The 23,959-nt window shown below is 38.9% G+C and overlaps 1 protein-coding gene across 2 annotated transcripts in view; it reads left to right on the plus strand.

The window, feature by feature from the left end:
- Positions 1-23,959, plus strand: part of Agtr1 (angiotensin II receptor type 1) — a 59,069-nt gene that overhangs the window by 30,813 nt on the left and 4,297 nt on the right. The gene's annotated exons all lie outside the window — the stretch shown is intronic.

Raw genomic sequence — 23,959 nt, forward strand, 5'->3', positions numbered from 1 at the left:
CTTACTGTATTTTTTGAATAAGGACATTTTAAATAATTCTAAACTTAGGTAAGTTAAGAATCTAAAACTATTGTTTGGAAGCATTTCACATCAGAATAAATGGGTCACTTGAAACACTTTTTCTTCTTGTGTTTTCCACACACATGTTTCCTTCTCACCACAAGGTGACTATTAGTGTATAACTTACCTATATTCAATATTCACATATCTGAGCCTTAGAATATATGTGATTTGGATGATTTGGAACCAACTAGTTTCAAAATTTGAATACAGATTTTTTTTCTGGAAATAATATCTTGTTATGTATCCCAGGTAAACCTGGAACTCTCTATCCCCCCGTCTTAACACACTGGGTGCTGGAATGGTTGATATGCATCATAATATGTGGCTGAATCCAGAACTTTTAAAATCCAATAACCACTATAAGTTTAACCAATATTCAATAATATTTCTTAACTCCAAACTGTCTTATATTGAATACATTTAATAAAATTTAACCAAATTGTGTTCAGAGATCCATCAGCTGTAAATGAAGCCAAAGAAGGAGTCCTCTGGGGAGCCCAGGTCCCTTTACAACACTTTTCTATCCATAGACTTTGATCTTTCAAGAACTCCATTTACTACTCACTTTCTTCTGACATTTTTCCACTGTGCAATCATATTTACCTGATTCCACAAAATGAAAAAGAAGCTCTGGACATAAAATTGGGTTAATTTGATGGAAATGGGGAGGGTTAATTTCTGATTGCTGTGCTGATTTGTTTTATGTCAACTTGACACAAGGTAGAGTCATTTTGTAAGAATGAACTTTAATTGAGAAAATGGTCGCCACAAATTAACCTGTGGGCAAGCCTATGGTGCATTTTTGATTAATGGTTTATATAGGAGGGCTCACCTCATGTGAGTGATGCCTTCTCTGAACTGGTCATCTTGGAAGCTATAAGAAAACAGGCTGAGTAAACCATGGGGAGAAAGCTAATAAGTAGTACTGTCCCATGGCCTCTACATCATCTCCTATCTCCAGGTTTCTACCTTGAGTTCCTGCCCTGACTTCTCTCAGTAATGGACCTAGAAGCTGTAACCTGAAGTAAATGTTTCCCACCCAAGTTGCTTTTCATCATGGTGTTATTTTTAAAGCAATAGAAACTTAACTAAGGCAACTACCAGAATGTGGCTAGCTCGCTAAAATAAAATCTGAATTAAAAGGAGCATTTCTGGCAGAATTTCCATTTCTGCAATGAATAATTGTACAAATACAGTCATTTATTTATAAATATTCTGGGATTGATTCCTCAGTACCACACATAATACTGACATCAAATAAAGGCAGTCTTTTAAGACCGTAGAAAGTTTTGTGAATATAGTATATATTGTCGCGACCCCCCTCGACCAGCAAGGAAGACGCAACACTTGACTCTTCTTTCTGCAGTTTATTCATGAACCTTAAACTATCTCTGACCCCAGGGAAAGCCAACCCACAGCTTAAATAACTGTGGGCAGCCTCTGGGTAGCCAACCTCAACATGCTATGTGGGAAATGCAGATAGGTCCAGAAACGCGGAAGCAAGCCAGATCCTTAGCCTTAGCCATATATGGAGTTGTTTGTGACCAAGAGCACTCACCATTGGGGAGGTGGAAGGTGGAAACTAGCGCCATCTTTAAGGCATGGCCCTACACAACTCTCTACAGTTCCCCCTTTTTGTTTTAGATGCAACAGGCAAGAGTAGAGGCCTGATTTCTGAATATAGAAAGACATTGGGACCTTGTACTGATCCTCATTCAGGTGTCACCCACCTGAAGAGTATCAGACCAGTCTGACACCCTTTTTCAGAGGTGGGATAGAGGGTATCAACCCACATACAATCAGGCATGCTCTTCTCTGGGCCCAAAGCAGCTGACCCCGAGTGCAGTGCTTAGCCTTGTATCCTGAGCATAACAATCTAACCTTTCATGATCGCATGGGGAGACTGTCCTGCTTCAATGGCCGTAAAGGCTTGAATAATTATGGCTGCATCGCGTTGTTGAGAAAACCTGATCTTGCATATACACCACAGGCAAACCAGGGAGACCAACACCAAGAGGCCTGCTAACGTTCCCATGCTCGCCCACTCCTTTAGATGATTCATGGCAGCAGTAATCAACGATGACAATCCTGTGGCAAGTCCAGCATCCACTCGGGTAGAGTTCACCATAACAATGGCCACCCCCAGCTGCTCCATCATGGTATCAGATTCTCCAGTCCTGTTACTTAGGAGATAACTAGACAACTGTTTAGACAAATTTGCAGCATGGGTAATGTCCTCATATTGTATGCTAGTCACACAAAGTCCAGCACATTTCCATCAACAGTCAAGTTGAGCGATTTGCCAAAGGGTATTGATCTGCTCCTGCACGAGGTCAGTCCTCTGAGTGACCACCATCAAACCTCCTTTCAGTTGCTGAGAGGTTATTTAGGGTCTGAGCAGTCTGCACGGTATGGCTCATGGCTTTAGCTGCAACCGCCAATTATATCAAGGCATGGGGAGCATCAACAGGCACAGGCATGATTCTCCTCATGTTGAACTCTTCTAATCAAATGCTCCGGCACCCACACCAGATCTTGTTGGTCCTGTGGGAAAACACAAACAGACCCTCAAGCCCATGATTGGGCCCATGCCAGAGCCCTGTCAGGATATCCTTCCATTTGACCATCCCATTAGCAGGGCCATGGGGGTCCTGATGTCTATCAGCTGCAGAACGACCTTGAGCATCCAAATTTATAAAATTTAAAGTAAATAAAGCAAGGAAAAGTCTCTCTTTTGGGGTACAGCTATGGCCTATTCCCCCTTTTTGTTTTTGTAGGCATTCTTTTAAAGTGCGATGAGCACACTCTACAATACCTTGTCCTTGAGGATTGTATGGCAATCCATGAATAAGCTGCACCTCCATTTGTAGACAAAAGGAGGCAAAGATTTGACCTGCGTAAGCTGGTCCATTGTCAGTCTTTAATTGTTTAGGCTTGTCCCAAGCAGCCCAAGCTTCCAGGCAATGGGCAATGACATTGCATGCCTGTATTCAACAGGCCAAGAATGCATTTTCCATCTACCCTAAGCATTAAAACTGGCCGTTGGTCCAAGTCAAGGAACAAAAAGGTTAAGTCCATGTCTGAGGAGCCAAAACCTCTATTTCCCCTTTCTGCAGGGCATGCTTCAAACCACCCATGAAGACTGGGAAGGAGTACGAGCTGAGCAATCCGATCTCCAGGAGAAATTGCAGAAATGCCTTTAGGTGACTCTACCATAATTTTGACTATTCTAATATATTCTGGATCTATAATTCCAGGATGAACTCTTAGATCCCTCAATGTTGTGGAAGACCTTCCTATAAGTAACCCTACTGTTCCTGGATCAAGAGGCCCCTTAAAGTCTGATTCTATAAGCTGGACCCCCATTTGGGGCGTTAATATGAGTCTGGTGGTGGCACGGAGGTCCAGCCCTGCTGAGCCCGCAGTGGCTCTCTGCAGTCCCTCGGATGTCAGAGAGTAGGCCACACCACCTGACATGTGTCCTCATTCTGACTCTTGACTGCCCAATATATTTGTGGGCTCTAGGGGTGGGGGCCCCGCTGTCCATTTTTTGGACAGAAGCCCGCAGGCATCTGAAGCAAAGGCCGGCCATTTATATCCTTTACAGACTGGCACTCATTTGCCAAATGTTTCCGCTTTTTGAATCTTGGACACACGTCTGGCTGAGCTAAACGTTGGCCATCAGGCCCTTGAAGGGTACTTCCTCTTTCTGGACACTGCCGTTTTAAATGTACAATTTTGCCACACTTGAAGCAGGCACCTGAAGCTGCTCTTTTCCCTTGTGTAAGCTGAACCACTTCTGCCACTAGGCTGGAATTTGTAAGCAGCCCTCCCAGTTCTCTACACAACTTCATCCATGCCTCAAGGCCTCGGATTTTGTAAGGGGTTATAGCATTTCTGCATTCCTTCGTGCATTGTTCATATACCAGCTGTTTTATCAGTGGCATAGCCTTATCTGGATTCCCAAAACGTCTGCCTGTAGCCTCAACCATGCGAGCGACAAAATCTGAGAATGGCTCAGTGGGGCCCTGCAGGATCTTAGTAAGATTGCCACTCACTTTCCCCTGGTTGGGCAAGGCCTTCTAGGCACTAATACCAATTCTATTAACCTGTTCAAAGACTTGAACTGGGTACCCGGTCTGCTGATTGGCAAAGCGACCCTGGCCAATTAGCATGTCCCTGTCCCAAGCATGGTTTCCTGCTGCTTGATTGGCAGCTGCTTCCTCATTTGCAAACTCTATCAAAAAGGTTCTCCAGTCTAAATATTGTCCTGGGCTTAAACATGCACAAGCAAGCCCACTTCAATCACTGGGCATCATGCAATATCAGTTCAGGGCTTCTACTTGTGTCACCATGAAGGAAGCATGAGTCCCATAAGTTCTTACAGACTCAGCCAGAGATTTAATAATCTTAAAATCTAAAGGTTGCTCATATCTGTTCCCCTGTGGATCCTGAAACACTGGATAAGCCAAGCATAATTCTGTCCTTACTGTACTCCAGACTCCTGGGCAAAAAGAGCACCCCAAGCTGCCATTCCCTCCTTCTGCATAAAGAGGGGGTACTGACAGCATTGCTTGGCATGAGGAAAGCTCGCAGCACTCCTCCCCCTGAGGCTCCCCCTTCTCTCTTCCCTTTTCTCTCTTTCTTATTCTTGTTCTCTCCATCTGTTCTACAAGTGCCTGTAGTTCTCCTTCTAAATCTACGGACTCTGAATTTTCTATGTCCTTCTCACTGTCTGCTTGTTCTGACTTTTCCTCCTGTAACATCTCTAAAGCCACCTGTCCATTCTCTACTGCCTCACTACATCATTGGTCCTCAAGACAGCCTCTAACTAATTTCCAAACTGGCCTGACTCCACTCTTAAGGGTCCCTTGTTCAAAAGCAAAGTCTAGGTCTCTCCCTAACTTCTCCCATGATGATATTGAGAGACTTCCTGAAATGGTGAACCAAGGGGCAATGCTATTGCACTCATTCAGAAACCTCTCCAGAGTACTTCATCTTATCTTTAATTTCTTTGAACGTAGCAACTCATTTAGAGCCAAAAAATTGAGTGCAATTGAGAAACACCCATAACCAAATTATCTCCCTTTTTTTCTTTTTATTCAACAACTTGCAGAACCACTCTTTTGGTTTGACAACTTGCGAAACCGCTACTTTTGGTTCGTCAACTTGCAGAACCACTCTTCGCTCTCTCTCTACCTACAGAGTAGAGCGATTATCCCTGCTCTTATTGCGGATTCCCACCTTACCTGGGAACTTACCAGTGCACTGCCCTGACTGCAGAAAGTTCTGAGTCCTTGATGCAAGGGTTCTCTGTACAGGCCATCAATAGTGGCAACCGCCTCGACCAGCAAGGAAGACACAACACTTGACTCTTCTTTCTGCAGTTTGTTCAGGAACCTTGAACAATCTTCTGACCCCAGGGAAAGCCAGCCCACAGCTTAAATAGTCTCTGGGTAGCCAACCCCAGCATGCTACGTGGGAAATGCAGATAGGTCCAGAAAAGCAGAAGCAAGCCAGAACCTTAGCCTTAGCCATATATGGAGTTGTTTGCGACCGAGAGCACTTACCATCGGGGAGTTGGAAGGCGGAAACCAGTGCCATCTTTAATGTGTGGCACTGTGCAGCTTTCTACAATATATTACCTTAAATGATGAGCTTTCTCCTGACACTGACATGTAAAATGTCTTCACTTGACTTCTTATAGTGTGTGAACATCTCTGGTTACAGGAGACTCCTATCTCTTTTGCAAATAAAGTGCATCTTTGAAAATTGTTGTATAGGGACCAAATTGTCAACATTTAGTCCATGACCACTGAACGTCAGTATCTTGTCACTGTTCTCAGTGCTCATTGAAACAATAAGGCAGTTCTTATTCTAAACCCCAATAGTATGAGAAAGGCAAGGGGACTTCAAAAAATGCCTATAATTTAGGGCTAGAGATGGTTCAGTCATTAAAGACACATGCTACTAAGCCTGAGGGCAAGAGTTTAATCCCAGGAACCCATATGTGCAAAAAGAGAACTAACTTCTCCATGTTGACCTTTACACATGCACAAACCACACATATGCACAAAATAAATAAATAAATGTATAAAAATGCCTGCAATTCTATCAATATCACTCCTCTCATAAAAACTTTCTGGAAAAAAAATACTATACAACATTTTAAAGTAAACGAAATTCTATAAATCATGAGGAGTGGAATACTGAAAGGGTTTCAAATACGCATGTTCACAGTGTTTTCTTTCTGTTTCTTGGATCTGAGTTGATTTTCAACTTCACTTTTAAAAAATTCCTCTGAAAATGTCTTGTTTCTAGTTTAACTCTCATATCAATCACTATTTCTTTTGATTGAATAAAAACGTAAGTTAATATCATATTAAAGACAAAGATAAAATTTAAAAGAGTTTCTATAGTAAAGCTTCCTCACCAAAAATAAATAAATAAGAATAAAAATCTCCAACCCAGGAATGAATTGACTTTGATATCCTCCCAACTTGTGATCTAGTTTTTTATGATGAATGCTTTGGGAGAATAGTTAGAAAGGCAACTAGAACCAGGGACTGTCTTACATGCAAACTAGTATGTGATCATGGTGATTCCCACTGTATCAAAAAAGAAAATTTGACAAAAGAAATAGAAGAATCAAAATATAATAACTAGCAACATGAATTGGACACTTACTGGTGATCAGCATTGTATCTGTTCTGCCAATTCATTTTTGGCTCAACATTAGACACACAGGCTAAATTCTCTTATCATCTCCACTTTGAACAGAAACTGCACCTAAGTTGCATCTATTGTTAATCACATAGGTGTTCAGATTTGTGAAATGAACTTGGACTGATCCCAGAATCTTATTTCTAGTTACTTTTCTCATAGTAGAAATCCACCAAAGTCTGCAGTGCCCAAAATCTTGCTGTTACCTCAGCAGTTACTATCAGCAGCATTTGCTCCAAACAAGTAAATATTGTACTACTGTCTAAACATAGTTTATACTTATGGTGAGTGCAAACACACACCAACATCATTTGAACAATAGAACAGTCAAGGGCACAGAAAACAACACTGAGGCTAGTGCACACACACAAACTTAGAACTCTCTGAAACAGATCTTCCTGTAAATAGGACATCAGCTTCATCACACTTCTTTCTGCTTCCTACCAGTAGATGCAATGCTGCCAGTTGTCTTACACTCCCATCATCACAATTCTCTCACCATAATTAATTGCAAAATTTAGTCAAAATAATTCTTCCTTTCTTCATTTGTTTTTGTTTAGTATTTTGACATAACAAATAAGAAAGTAACTAATATGGAAAATTGTTATTGAGGTATGCTGCGGTAGTACCTTCTGCTGCTTCAGCCAATAGTCACTGAAGCACGAGCCCACAGTGCTGCGGGAGTACCTTCCACTCCATCAGCCAATAGCTGCTGAAATACCAGCCCACTGGGGCGTGGTATATTTCTCTTTTAAAAAGAGCCGCAAGTCTCGGCTCGGGCCTCTCTTGGTTCCGGCGCTTGGTTCTGGCTCCTGCACCCGGCTCCTGCTTCAGTGACTAGGCTCCCTTCCTGATGGTTTATGGTGTATGTAAGTTTAAACCCCCCAAAAAAATACCCCCTTAAAACATAACTGGTGTGGGATTGATTCGCCATTATCTGGTACCTGAACGTGTGGGTTTTCCCCCCTCGTGGCGGTGTGGGCCAAGCAACCAGAGCCGCACACCGCTACTGGCTCCCGACTGGCCCCGACCTCGGGCAGATAGGGGAAGGAACTTTTTGGCTTCTGCTACCCCTATCAGGCACTGTCTTCCCGCCGCCCAGCTGAGTCCAGCGCTTGACCTGCGCTGGAGCACACGATCTGTGAATTTAACCTCTGAATTTGAGTGTATATATTCTAGAGTTTACTTCCTGGATTAACGCATTGCCACGTGGGTTCAGGTGCACCGCTGCCACCTACTGGCAGGCACCAGTCATTACAGGTAAGATTTTTCTTTTCAGTTGAAAATACATGCATGCATACATACATACATACATACATACATACAAGTACAATTTCTTTTGATTGAAAATGTCAGAAAATATTACTATCCAAAAGTTCAATGGTTTTTTTTTTAATTGTGCTATGGAGGATATTCTGAAGGATGTCTCTGATATTCCTCTTTCTTAGTTATTCCTGGGATCTGTCAGTTTTCTGGTGTTTGGCTATTTTATAATAGGATGATACAGTCCTTACAGATAGAATCCACAATGCTGAGGGCAGAGATTAAAACTTTAAGAACAATTCAGACTGACACCAACCTCCTCAAAAAAGAGTTTGGAGTTTTCAAGCAGGAGACTAGATCAGAGTTTGGAGTTCTCAAGGAGACTAGATCTTTGTCTGATATGACTTGGTTGACTGACTTTGTCTGATATGACTCAAGACTGTATCAAGAAGAAACAATCTGATATAGCTTCTTTAGAAGGGAGCTCCATTGCTCTGGAGGAGGGGACAACCAAAATGACTCGTAACCTCCAGTCCATGACTGTAAGTGCTGAAACATTAGCTAAGAGGATTATAACCATTGAATGTGAAAATCGGACTTTATCAAAAGGGTATGATAGATTAATTGACAGGATTTCCATACAAGAAGGCACAGTACATGCCATGAGGATTATATCCAAGGAGGATATGGTATCTCTAATGGACAAGCTCCATGCCTTAGAATTATCAATGAAGGCGATTGTGAGCAGATTTAATAAGGTTGAAGAAATCATAGACTCTGATGAACAGGAGCAAAAGGTAGAAAGGCAACATTCACCTCAAAAAACTCTCAGTCTACATGTTATTTAGGTTATAAAATAGGTTTCCAAAGAATTAAGACTCAAAAGACACAAGCCTGGCGGTGGTGGCACACACCTTTAATCTCAGCACTCGGGAGGCAGAGGCAGGCGAATCCCTGTGAGTTCGAGGCCAGCCTGGTCTACAAGAGCTAGTTCCAGGACAGGCACCAAAAACTACAGAGAAACCCTGTCTCGAAAAATCAAAAAAAAAAAGGCACAAATCAGGAGAGATTGGTTACGAACTCTTAAAGACTTTCAAAGATAATTAGGAGACATCTCCAGCCTATGACCAGCTGTTGAGATAACACCTGATCTAATAATTCATTTAAACAAGACCTTGGATGGTGATAAAGACTTAAACAGCCGAAGCAAAAAAAGAACTGACAATGGTTGAAAAAAAATTACAGGAGGCTCATGTGGACAGGGTAAATCCAAAGCTTAGTTGCATTCTCATCATATTGCCTTCCAGAATTTCTCCTACAGGAATCTTGATGCAAAGAGATGATATTATCTTGGAATGGATCTTTTTACCACACAAACCAAGTAAAAAATTAAAAACTTATGTGGAAAAAGTCTCTGAATTGATTATAAAAGAAAAATTGAGACTTCGTCAATTAGCAGGTATAGACCCAGCAGAAATTATAGTGCCTTTCACTGCTGATGAGATAAAAAAAAAAGTTGTGGGAAGACAATGAACCATGGCAAAGAGCTTGTGCTAATTTTTTGGGAAAAATCAATAACAATTACCCAAAAAACAAGAGACTTAACTTTATAAAGAGAACTTCTTGGATCCTTCCTCGAATTGTCCATGATGCTCCAATAACCGGAGCCCATACATTTTATACTGATGCTAATAAATCAGGGAAAGCAGGTTACAAATCAGAAGAATTGAGTAAAGTGGAACAAAGTCCTTATGATTCTGTCCAGAAGGCAGAATTATATGCCATCCTTATGGTCCTTAGGGATTTTAAAGAACCTCTTACTATAATTACTAACTCACAATATGCAGAAAGAGTTATTTTGCATATTGAAACTGCTGAATTTATACCTGATGATACTGAACTGACCTCATTGTTTATCCAGGTACAAGACATGATCAGGAACAGGCTCTGCCCTATGTATATAACTCATATCCGATCCCATACGGGTCTACCAGGTCCTCTAGCACAAGGTAATGCAGATATTGATCACTTATTGATTGGTAGTATGCTGCAGGCATCTGAATTTCATAAAAAAACATCATGTCAATACCAAAGGCTTGAAAAAAGAGTTTTCTATTACATGGCAACAAGCTAAGGAGATTGTAAAGAAATGCCCTACTTGCTCTTTTTATAACCAAACACCACTGCCTGCAGGGACTAATCCAAAGGGTATTAAAAGGAATGAAATCTGGCAGATGGATGTGTTCCACTTTGCAGAATTTGGAAAATTAAAATATGTACATCACACCATTGACACTTATTCAGGCTTTCAGTGGGCAACTGCTTTAAGCTCAGAAAAAGCTGACTCAGTAATCACACATTTATTAGAAGTTATGGCCATTATGGGTATACCTGCACAAATAAAAACAGATAATGGCCCTAAGAAAATGAAACGATTTTTTGCTTATTATAATATTAAGCATGTTACAGGTATACCATACAATCCTACAGGTCAAGCAGTCATAGAAAGATCAAATCAAACTATAAAGGATATGTTAAATAAACAGAAAGGGGTGGAAAATGGCCCCTGTAATATATTACATAATGCCTTATTAACCTTGAATTTTATTAACACTAATGAGAAGGGAACAACAGCGGCAGAAAGACATTGGATAATGGAAAAGTCTGCTGAACTAAATCAACCGGTTTATATCAAGGATGTGCTGACCTCTCAATGGAAGCCAGGAGATGGGCTACATTGGAGAAGGGGTTTTGCTCTTGTTTCCACAGGAGAAGAAAAATTGTGGATACCATCAAAATTAATAAAGGTTAGATCTGAAGAGAAGAAACCTCTTGGAACGGAGAAATGACAGCATCTACAATGATGATGACCATACAGGTGGAAAGAAAAACATAAAATGGGGGCAGGGTTCTGTTCTTATCGCCACAGGAAAACACTCGCCTTTGAAAAATTCAAAGGACCCTGGATGTTTGAATATTGACAGATGGGAAATAACTACCCAATATGGATTATCAAGAAAACTGAATAGGTTCTGTGAGTATGAAGCTCTGGAATATACTAAATCATATTTCTGAATTTATAAAGCTGGTTTTTGAGTTGGACTCTTGGCTTGGTCCCTCTCTAATTCCAAGCCTGTTGTTAGGAGAAAAACCCAGAGTTTCTGGAGTTTCTGTCTTATGTCAAGAGCCATTATATGAGACAGAAAGAAATATGAGTTTAGAAAACATCTTTGCTTCTCTTCATATCTATCATACTTTTCTTTGAATATGTCTATCATACCTTTCATTGAATATATGTTTGTATATGTCTATATAATTAATGTTTAAGTTTTCCACAATGAACAATGAGTTTTTCGTGCACTGATTTTGAAGTTTCCAGGAAGAAGATGGGACCCCCATAACAACAACTCCACTCGGTTGATATGATGTCATGATACTGATAGTGCTACTACAAGTCCTGTTCCGGGTATCAGCTGCACAGATGATTCCAACTTGGTTAGCTGAAATGGTGCACATCTTGAACAACATTCTGGCCAGACCTCCACAAAATACTCAGAGTCTGTTTGTGATTTTAAAAGACATTAATCTTGAAATTTAACCATCATTTTACTTTCACAGGATCCTCCAGAAAGAACCTCACCCCCATGACAGCTGGAAGTAATTCTAGAGGACGATGTCCCCTCTTTCAGCAAAGTTTGTCCTCAGGTTTAGGAACAATATTTAGGGATTGATTATAATTAGTATACAGTTGAGAGTTGGGAAAGGAATTTTATAAGCTCAGGGATCTTTTGAAAAAAAGGGGGAATAATTGGATAGATAATAATGGTATTTGTGAGTTATTGTTTATAGATAATTACATTGGCATATATTGTCAGATAAATTCTTAATGAATATTTAAATGACTTCTTTTGTCTATCATGCATGAGTTGTATGTCCTGATTTCAAATGCCTTACCAAATGCTACCCATTTGGCTCCAGTATACAGAAGAAGCTGCATTCTGGTAGAAGTTCTGTGACCTTTTCATTTTAAAAACATGGAGGTTTCCTTACCACCACCCAGACCTCAGGCATGCTGGGCAACAACTTTATCACTGGACTATCTGTCTAACCCTGAGAGAACAGTAAAGATGGGACTGTATAATTCCTCCCAACTTACTGGTTTAAAAGGAGTAAACCATTATAACTACAGCCATAGATGTCTATTCTAATGATACTGCTATTTGGAATGTTTTCCTTAGTAATGCTCTTTGGAGAAAAAAATTATTACTGGATCAGAAAAGCAGTTCTCCATAGTAGATGCTAGCAACAGAAAATCAAGGTAACTAATTAAACTATGCTTGGCCAATAGACAATTTGTTACTTGGTATGTTTAATTTTCTCTTCCTCAATTTTCTCTAATTAGTTTCACTACAATTAGACATTACTGACATGTTATATTTAACAAGCTATTTTACATAAAATAACTTAAAAGTAAATAGGAGCCTGAATTTATATGTGAATATTTCAACAGTCGTTCTGACCTGACAGGTGCAAGACTCTGTGACCTGGAGTCACACTGTCAGGTGACATGGTGCCAGCAGAGGGCAGGATTTGACCTCCCGTCACACCATCCTTGTGGCAAACTTGGATCAGCACAAGACTTATCAAGACCCTTGAAGCACCTGCAAGCAAGTTGCTCAGGTCCCTCTGCCCATGTTTGAACACAGTATCACTGAGAATGCAATTTCTAGAATTATTTTGTGAGTAGGTACTTAGTCAATGCCTACAGAGTTCCTACTGTAAGTACCACAACTTCACCTCTGACTTTTGAGGAGTTATTCTAAAGGATCCGATCCCTTGGAGGAAATGTGTAATATTCCTGGGCAAATACAATATTGAAGTAAATGATTCTAAGAAATCATAGATAGCTTATTCAGTAAAAGAAAAAATAAGGACCATAACAGTGCTTCTCAGATTGGCATGGGGGGCACATATTTCTTTATGATAGGTGTATCCATCATCATAAAATAATTGATTAATGTAATATAATCATCTAGCCTCTAATTACTAAATTCTAAGTTCTAAATGTTTTCCTCCTTCAACTATTCTGATGTAAAAATGTGTGCCCCTATTACCAAATGCCCTAAAGGGCAAAATTATCCCCTGAGTACAAGCTCTAGATTAGTTATAAAATGATGATTTAACTGATATTGCAAAAATGATGTTATACTTGAAGTACTACTTTTAGAATAGCAAAATATAAGTACCTGCTCTGGGGACTTATTTATTCACGAGAAATATGGAGACTGCCATATTTTCCTCATAGGACTTACAATAATTGGGACATAATAAATGCTCATCTAATCAGAAATAATATGCTACTTTTAATAGGTTCCACTATTCCTATTAATTGTTCCTTGGAGCTTTTTAATCGAAATCAGATTCCTGAAGATGTTCATAATAGAATAAAGTAATTACAACATAAATAAACTTGATTGGATCCTTGTACATCCCTTTCTGCTGAAGTCATGTAGCTGACAAGATTAAACTGACCTATCTCATAGTACCATGGCTAGTCATCTTAAGGATACTCTGTCTTCCTTCATGTGAATGCCAAAAGACAGAAGCTTGTCCACCAGGAAGTATGAAGAATATCTAATGATCTGGGTATAACCTTTTACATGCTTTCAGAGCTTTCTACCTACAGATAAGTTTGTTGTAAATATTTCCCTACAAGGAGTTGTGATGATCATTTCCTCTCATCCTCTTAATTTTTACTTGTAACTTCACCCATCTTGCAGGCTGCAAAAAAATGAAATTAATTGGAGAGAAAAACATATAGATGATTCTAAACTGCCATGATATTCACCTGGAAGTGAGCAACTGCAGATGTTTCAAAATTGTCAAAGAACACGAGTTGAATATATACAAACACATATTTTTTGTTGGAAATGAGTTCTTTATTTTTATTTTAGTTTTTAAAATGTTTTTATTCATTTTAATAACAACCACAGTTTCTCCTTCCTCCCCTACTCCCTCACTCCACTTTCCTCTAACCCACTCCCCATTTACTCCTCAGAAAGGGTAAGACCTCCAATGGGGAGTCAACAAAGCCTGGCACATTCAGTTGAGATAGGACCAAGAAACTCCCCCTGCATTGAGGCTGAGCAAGGCATCCCACTTTCTCTTGTATGAAGTTTAGTGGGGTTGGTTTTCTATTGAGGCCTTTGATCCATTTTGAATTAAAGTTTTATGCATGGCCATAGATATGGATCTATTTTCATTCATGTTGATATCCAGTAATGCCAGCACCTTTTGTTGAATATGTTTCCTTTATTATTTAATATTTTTTGCTTCTTTGTCAAAAATCAGGTGTAGTAGGTGTGTGGATTGATATCCTTGTCTTTGGTTTGATTCCATTGGTCCTCCTGTCTGTTCTTATGCCAATACCAGGCTGTTTTCAGGACTGTACCTCTGTAGTAGAGTTTGAAGACAGGGATTGTGATTCCTCCAGAAGTTTCCTTATTGTACAGGATTGTTTTGACTATCCTGGATTTTTTGCTTTTCCATATGAAGTTGAGTACTGTTCTTCAACAGAAGATTCATTCCCACCTCCTCAAAAAATCCCTCACTTTTCAGTGGGGTTGGGAAAGAAGAGAAATGCTATCTGTTGATTTAGATTTTTCCTAAAGGTACCAGTTTGTACCTCAGCATTTGTCACAGTTTTTTAGAACAAATTATACAATTTTCATCATCCACATGTCACTCATCTTTAATTAAAAATCTTATTATAATTCTTACATCTCAGTCTGGTGAGATGTCTTAGTTAGTAAAAGTACTTACTGCCAAGCTTGATTATATGAGTTCAGTTCCTGGAGCCCACACGGTGGAAGGAGAAAACTGACTCCTGTAAAATGTTCTCTGACCATTACACGCAAGTGTTATGAACACAAAAATTTAATATAGGTAATATAAACACTAATAAATCAATAAATAATAAGATAATAATTATTAAGAGACTTAAAATTATAATAACAAATTCTACTGAGTTTAAAAATTAAAAATTTCCCCAACCTTTAAAGGCAAAACTGACTTTTCTTCAATTGACATGACATGCCCTTGAACAACCTTATAAAGGGTTGTATTTTCAATGTGTATTTGTCTTCCATCCTTCTCACTTTTTACCTGAAGGAAATATGAAACAGAAGTGAGAACAGGTGGTGACATTCCCAACTGTCTCAGCACCTTGTAATGATTAAGGAATGACAAAGCAGGAGATTGAATTGCTGCTTAGAGGTGGCTGAAGAGTAAGTAAAAGAACAGACTCTTTTCTGGAACTCCAGTCTGGTCAGACTTTACTTGGGCCTTACAACTTCCACACCATTTTAATATCTAAAAACAAAAGCAAAAGTTGGAACTAGAGAGAAGTCTCAGCAGTTAAGAGTACTTGCTACTCTTGCAGAGGACTGGTTCAATTCTGAACCATGTCAGCTCACAAACCTCAATAACTCCAGTCTAGTCGATATAACTCCCTCATTTGACTACAAGGGCTTGCACACATGTGATGCAAGTATATTTGTGCAGGCAAAGCACTCATACAATAAAATAAATAAAATAAGTCTAAAAGTTTAAAAGTTTATAAAAAGAACAATGTATACAAGAGCTTGGTTCCAAAACATGTACCTAGGATAAAATCATATAAGCTGAATGTCCTTCATTGCATTCATTCTTTCAGGACAGCAGGTCATGAAGTTCTCAAAATGCCATTGATTGAGTCCTTCAGAAGCCTCATCTTGTTGTGAAGATCCTTACTCATCACTCACCTCTGTTTTCAACGATGCAACTGAGACATATTAACTCACTGTAAAACTAAGAAGTTGTGCTTTGCCACAAAGAAGCCATGACTGTGCTCCTTTTCCTATGAGTTATTTTAATATCATAATGTGCCCAGCTTTGTGGGATAATATAATCTTGACTCTCTCTTGCAGTCCATTCTTTTAATCTTCTTTATCAATCAAAAACCATTATTTTCACACCCTTTCACCTTGTAGCAATATTAAATAAACAGGGGCTCCAGAAAGGCTCCAAGCTTTTAGCTATAAATGAAATGAAACAAGCTAATCCAGGTTGGACATACTTGTCACCTCAACTTCATTATCTTAAGACCTCAACATAGAAAGAGCTTTTTTTTAGTATAACATTATAAAAAAAGGAATGAAACTATTACTATATAGATTATATGTAGAACTTCGTTATTTATCTTGAAAGTCTTTTGATGTTTTTAATTAAAAGATGTCTTGTCTTCAAGTACAAGTTAGAATGTAAAATTATAAATGAAGAACTGACTTGATAATGTATTCTGCTTTCCAAGCCAAGCTGATTTCATTTTCAAAAGATGCATATCCTTTAAAAACAAATCCAAGGAATCTCTTAAGTGTATTATCTTCCTTGAGGATGCAGAAGCCTAAAGAATTGAATTCTGAATTAAATTCAGCCAGCTATCAAACAGAAAAGTCACAATCTGAACTTCCCCTTTGTCCAGAGTTGGTCTGCAAACTGTGGTTAAATGAATATTCCTATTGTAATTTTAAAAAAATTGTACAATTTGGGGAAAAGGATGCAGTATATTATATATTTTCTGCTTTTAGACTTAAGTGTTATAGCTATGTTGTTTGTGTGTTGAAAGCATTAACCTAAAGTTATTGTCATGCAGACAATAAAATGTCTAGCAGAAAACTCATGATGCATATACATTCTATAGTTTCAGCAGGGTCTAAATCATCACTGTCTTGCCTGACTGGTGATCTGGTGATGTTGAATCCTGTCCTTGTACCTTCTTTCCCTGTTCATCAGCTCCAATAATTTCCTCAATCATTTCAAAACTTTTTACTACTGTCTTTTGTAAAGACTGAATCTCCTGGCATATATGATATATGCATATATTTGTGTGTGTGTGTGTGTGTGTGTGTGTGTGTGTGTGTGTGTGTGTATCCATCCTCTGGTCCTCATTCTGCACATGTGATTCAAAAGTCTGAAGTTTCTCCTTTAAAGATAACACCTCATCCTTAGACATTATTTGGATAGTGTGCAGATTGCCCTCTGGGAGAGATCTTCTATCTGTTAACTTATCATAACTATTTAACAAGTTTTGATTATCAAATTAATCAGTTTGAATTCTTTCAGATAATTTCTCAGTACCCGTAGACATAGATTCAATTTTGTCTATCAAATTAATATTACTCTTTTCAACAGTATTATTTTTTTCAGGTAATTTTTTATTTTCGATGGTATCAATCCTGTCAACTAGTTGTACATTTTTAGTCTGTAAAGACTGTATTATTTCTAAAAGTTCTACATTCTTTCTTAAGGTTATAATATGAACTAAGAAACTGAGTCCCAATATTCAATAAATGGATGTATAACCATATAAGCCTTTCAGAATATAATCCATAGTATTAGCAAAAAATTCATTAACAGTTTCAATATTAACGTAGTCTGCCCTATTGATTTATTAATTACCTGTTATGAGATCTGGTAAATTGTTTAAGGTATAATAATCTTTATTGTTAAGCAGGTTTCATGGTTGCAGAGTTGCTACTAGTAGTGATGCAACTGGTGACGACCTGAATGGTCCTGAGCCGCTTTAGTTTTTCACCTTGGTACATGTTAAATACTGAGAAATATGTTTTGATTGACAAATTAAAAGCACTTAAATCAATTTCACACACAAAGCAAGAAACCCAGAACTCACAGGGCGGGGAGCACAGATGGGAAGCTGCGGCAAGGAATGAGGTAGTGGGGGTGGGGGACGTGCATGTGCTTGGGAAGTTTCCAAGTCACCACATGCAGTTAGCACCGCTGTGGCAGGGGTTCCACAAAAGACCACTTAGGTAAAAACAAGCTAAGTGGGCAGGGTTGGAAAACTTTCTGGGCCGAGACCCGTTTAGGTCTTTAGTCTGTCCAGGTAGTAGGTGTGAAGTCTGAATCCACATGGGGTGCCAGATGAAGAAGGATGCTTAAAATAAATCCCACACTAGCTCAGAATTGAGAATAATAGAGAGTTATTTATTTAGGGGTAGACGCACAAGTCACAATCCTCTGCTGGAACATAGAACAGCAACCGAATCCCACACAAAAAAGTCGCTGGATGTGTGCTTTACATTTGCATAAATAGTATAAGAGGCCACTCCCAAGAGGGCGGGTAACTTTTAGGCTACTGGTTATAGAAATTCCCACTTTCTCTTTAGTGAGGTTTGGTGTAGCTGGATTTATGCTGAAATCTTTTACCCATTCTGAACTCTCACTTCTGCTCACTCCTTAACATACAGACACTATTTTACGTAAAAAATAGTGTGACAAAGGGAGAGTTTCTTTAAGCACAATATTTAGACTTCATCACATATATTTGATCCCTAACAGTATCTTTGTCTTTTTGAAATAAAAGACAAGCTAAATGCAACCAAGAGTGTGGAATATGCTGTGTGGTAGTGGTGCATCCCTTTAATATCAGCACTCAGGAGGAAGAGACAGATGGATATCTGTGAGTTCAAGACCAGTTTGGTCTACAAGAGCTAGTTCTGAAGGGGAAAAAAGGCTGTTACACAGACAAACCCTGTCTCGAGAAACAAGAACAAAGAAAGAAAGAAACAAAAAAAGGGGGTTGGATAATTGTGAGGAGGCACTTGGGACACGTTTTCTTTTGACTATAATTCAAAGTAACTAGGCTTTTCCAGATAAAGGGATTTATCTTATTTCTGAGAAACTGAGATATGGGATTAATATTTTACTGTTATCAATATTCATATCCCAGATTGAAAGTCACTTCTGCATTTCCTTCCGTAGAGTCTGAGCCAGTGAGATAGTTAAGTGGATAAAGGCTGTTGGCACCAAGCCCAATGACCCAAGTTAGATCATCAGGATTTACCTAGAATGGTCTTTCTTAAGTTGTCCTCTGACCTCCACTTGTATGCATGTACACACAACACACACACACACACACACACACACACACACACACAAACACATACACACACAAATGCAAAGCTTGAAGCATTCAGACAGGTATTCTTAATACCCAGTCAGCATGCTTGAGGTCTCTCTCTCTCCCCACTCCCCACACACACATAAAGCTTGGGGCATTCAGACATACACACTCAGCATGATTGAGAAAATAATGAAGGCACAGCAGCATTATTGTGCTTTTCTTTTTTCAATTTTGCTTTTGCTTGAGACAATGTTTCTCTGTAGCTTTGGAGCATGTCCTAGAACTAACCCTTGCAGACCACGCTGGCCTCAAACTCAGAGATCTGCCAGTCTCTGCTCCTGAGTGCTGGGATTAAAGGTATGTGCCACTGCCACCCAGGTTTGTTTTCTTTTTTAAAGAAACTAGTAGAGACAAAGTTTTAGTGCCAACTTCTATGAGTTAGTTAACTCACAAAGAATAATTACTGGCAGTTGTTCCTTGAAATGTTGCTGGAGAAGACGGACACATAGAAAAAGAAAGGTCTGCCTTCTGATGTCTGATTTGTAAAACAGACACAGGACAGAAACTGGGTTTGAGTAGGATGGTTTATTGAGCTGTCTAAACTGCAAATTACTTGTAAACAGCTATATTTCTTTTATATATGAGCTATTCCAAAAGAAGAAGAATCGAAAATCCAACTGTTTGATCTTTAACCTCAATCATTATTAGCATAGGGAACTGTGGAGGATGTTTTCTCTTTAGAATGTAAACTCAATAAAATTAAAGCAGCACACTATTTAGACAGGTGTTGGATTGCCTAAAAATTTAAAATATTAACAGTCTTATCAGAAGTATTAGAGACTTTTTTATATTAAAATGAAAAAATTATCTTTTGTCATCTGCTTGCTTAAGAGAAGCAAGGAAAATGTGAAGAAATACAAATACATACAAGAGCAAGCTGACTGAAGGTCCCATCTGACTCATGGCAAATTTGTTCAGCTGCTTCCAGTTACATTTTACCCATACTCCTTGAAAAACAGCTTGGAGTTTTTAAACCTTTTACAGGAAACATGAGAAATTTACTACTGATAAACCTCTTTTGTGTTCTCTCATGTTTTCCTTACTGATAGGTGTTCTGATTCAATGCTTGCCTTGCATTAAAAAAAACAGTATATAGTTTCAAGTAAAATATTTATTAAACATTATTTGAAATTAATGCCCAGTACTTTCACACAATCTCATTTAATTGTATGTTTTCTGTTCAGAGAGGATCATTTTCTATCTTACAGAGGATGAGATGAAAGCTAACATTCAGAGAAATTGTATGACATAATCAGAGTCTCACTGTTCTTGAAGAAACAAAGGTTTATCTATTTCTGCTCCAAACCTTTCTTCCCCAGACTACTGAAAAATGGCACATAAAATTCTTGTATACATCAAAGGCAATAAAATGACCTAAAATTAAACAGGCTTTCCTTTGACTCTTTAATCCTTATTGAAAAATTTAGCTGACACATAAATCCAAAAAATATACATATGATGGTATCCATGGTGCCATGGTATTTCAATATGTGTGTCTATCATGTATTGATTAAATGGGGTTAAATGTTTCTACCTCCTCAAATATTTTTCATTCTTATTTCTGTATGAGAAAAATCTTCAGAGTCCTTTCTTCCTGCTTTATGGATGTACCATACTCAATCATCACCCAAGTGACCCTACTATGTCATAGATCAATAGTTTCTTACTTCTGCCTGACTGTCCCTTAATCCCAGTTGGTTATTACTATTGTCAGCATTCTTAATTTTCAGAAGCCAGCTCAGAGGATGAGAACAGAAATGTAGCTGTTTTCTGTGTCTTACAGTTTTCATTTTCTTAATAATATCTTTGCTCCTTGAGATTCTTGCTCAAATAGCTTCCTTTTCGCTTCAAAGTAAAAAGAGCCTAACACTGCTCTAGGTAATGATCACATGAGTTCCATATAAACTGTTGTTCTACGACATGGTTAACAGAAGGTTTTTATTGTGGACAATGAAAGAGACAATAACCAGAGGTATACAGGAGAGTCCAGAGCAGAGAGAGACAGAGAGGCAGAGAAACAGAGAGACAGAGAAAGACTGAACATGGCCAGCAGACTGGCCCTGGTCATGAAAGAAGCAGGAGAAAAGCAGAAGAGTATAAAGAGTAATAGAGAAATGAGGGAGAGACAAAAAGAGGGAAGAGATAGGGAAAAGAAGAAAGAGAGGTGTAGACAAAAAAGGTGTAGAAAGGAGACAGAGAGAGCATATCTAAAATAGCAGGATTTTAATGGTTATGAGTAGCTAAGGAAAATCCATGAGCTGGACAGAGTTTAAGGTAGGGGAGGTGAAGAGAAGGGCTAGGATCCCAGTATGGCCACTGCAATGTGTAATGGATTCTTGAAGTATCCTGAAGGAGCCTGGAGGCCAACATGCACTTTGGTACATAAATAGTACCACAGAAAATCATTTGTCCCTTCTGTCTTTTGGAATTTTGGAAAACAGAGTTTCCTTTAGACCTGACAGTTTGATTTTTCATTCATCTTAAAACTCCATGTTACTCTAGGAAGGTTTACTATGAATGCAAAGCAGAGAACCTCATTGCACCTTCCCATTCAGAAAGACAGTGCATATTTGGAACAACATTTTGAAGAAGTTATTCAGCATCTGTAAATTCACAGAAGCCAGTTCCCATAGATGTGTTGTAGGCATCCATAAAGAGGAAAAAGCACAAGCTGGAGCTTCGTCTCTACTACCTTTTGACTGGCCAGATTGCTACTTTTAAGTTTTTACTATTCTCTTTTTTCCATGCCTTCTGTAATATAAATGCTTTCTCTAACTTCCTCTCTCCTGCTGTGACCTACACTTTTCACCAACCTGGGTCAACTATGAACAGAGAACTTCTCACATGACCTGGAACACAATGAAGATGATTGGATCTTGAGGGCTTGTTTCCCCTGCTAGAAGTGAACACTGTAAAGGCAGAAGACTCTGCTGTGCCTTTTGCATACTCAACAAGATGTGTGAACATAGCTAGTGTTGGGGAATGTGGTAGATAAGTGAGAGCTTGCAGAATATATCTATTCATGTTTATGTTCTCTTTTTCTTGTCACCTAAAGTTCTTCTTCTCTCCTTGTATTCTAGCCTCAAGTATAAGAGATGTGTTTTCTTTGTTAGGTAATAAGTCTTAGTCATTATTCAAATATTCGTGTATATGTTCTGATTAGTATATATTGTCCTGTTTCTAGAGTCTCTCAAGTAATACACTCATTAATTAATCAACACCTCAATAAATTTCCAAGGATGCTCTCTGTTTTAGTCTGAAGGACCCCAACTCGTTTTAACCACAATTATACCGTTTTGCAAAGGTTCACAGATAACAAGCTCAGCTCAGGACCTCCAGAATGCTGAGCAAATAACAAGCTTAGTTCAGGGCCTCCAGAATGCTGAGCAAAGATACCTGAGGTTAGAGCAAGGACAGCCTTATCTGGATGCAAGACAGGGGATTTATGGACTGGCCATAGAAACAAAGAAAGAGAGGATTGTGAGGCCTGTGTCACGTATAAAGCGGGATTCGTCACGAGTCAGGGGCTGTGCAATCAGACATCTGGTCGCCAGCCAGGAAAAGGGGGGCAGGATAGGAGGAACAGTAAACCGCTGAGTAAATCCCCTCATTGTTATTTAGGTTAAGAATTTACCACCCTGCATCTTGCTTCTGTAAACCTCGCTTTTTGCTCTCCTATAAGAACCCCTCACCCCCAACCTGCGAGCGTGCAAGTCCTTCGAGAGACTTCGTCGCCCCAGGTACCTGCGTATCCAATAAACCTCTTGCTGTTTGCATCCGGCTGCGTGTTTTCAAATGATCTTTGGGCACGGGGTCTCTCCCGAAGGAAGACGCCCACGGGAGTCTTTCAAGTCAAAGTTTCTATTGCTCAGATGTGAAATGAGCCAAAGCAGCTGGTGAGAAAGGTTCATCTCATCTCACAGCTTGTGAGAAAGGTTCATCTCATCTTACAGCTTGTGAGAAAGGTTCATTTCATCTCACAGCTTGAGCCCATGTTCCAGGGGAAGTCAGAGCAGGAAACTGGAGACAGGAACTGATTTTTAGATATTAGAGGGGTACTGCTTACCGCTTGACCACCACAGGTTGTTAATCCTTAAAGAGTTAGGGCCATCTGCCCAGGACTACACCACCCACAATGGGTCACATCAATCACTAATTAAGAAAAATGCCCTACAGTCTTGCCTACAGGCCAACATTATAGAGACATTTTCTCACTTCATCTCAGATAACCCAATGTAAACCAACTGAAGTGCAGGAGAAGCAGCTCATAAATTGGATTCCAAATTCATGCAAATAAATTTGTCCTTTTAAATGCAGATGTTTTCCCTTTATGTTCTAAACTGAGTAACTCAGACTAGTCAGTACAATTTTACTTACTCCAAACAAAATTAATGGAACTGACTGACTTATGTGACATCAAAGCAGGGTCAAGAGGGTAAGAGGGAGGATGGGAGAGTGTTTTCCTTGTTCTAGAAACTAAGGGCACCCAAGGGATTGTCATACTTCAAGTGAATTTCTTCCTGTTTTTTTGTTGTCCTTATCTTTAGGCCAAATCAAATATTCCAACTCTTGATATAGAGTTCACTTTGACCTCTTTCATTTTTTAAACATATTTTAACTTTGACATTTCTAATTATTTTCCTGAACAAAATCCAGCTATTTCCAACTACATATGAGAGTAAAAACCAACAAGCAAATTAATCCCTACTAAAGTATGAATGACTACTAGTACATAAAGGTTTTATTAAATAATCAACTTTTATAAAGCATATTTATCTAATGAAATTATACTTTTAGATTGGCATAAGTTCCAGAACTATAATGAAAGCAAAACAAAGGGAAGTCCTCCTGACTGAGAAATGATTATGCTTATCTCCCTCAGAGTCA

The sequence above is a fragment of the Myodes glareolus genome, chromosome 20 (genome assembly GCF_982192425.1).
Source record: "Myodes glareolus chromosome 20, mMyoGla1.1, whole genome shotgun sequence".
Lineage (NCBI taxonomy): Eukaryota > Metazoa > Chordata > Mammalia > Rodentia > Cricetidae > Myodes > Myodes glareolus.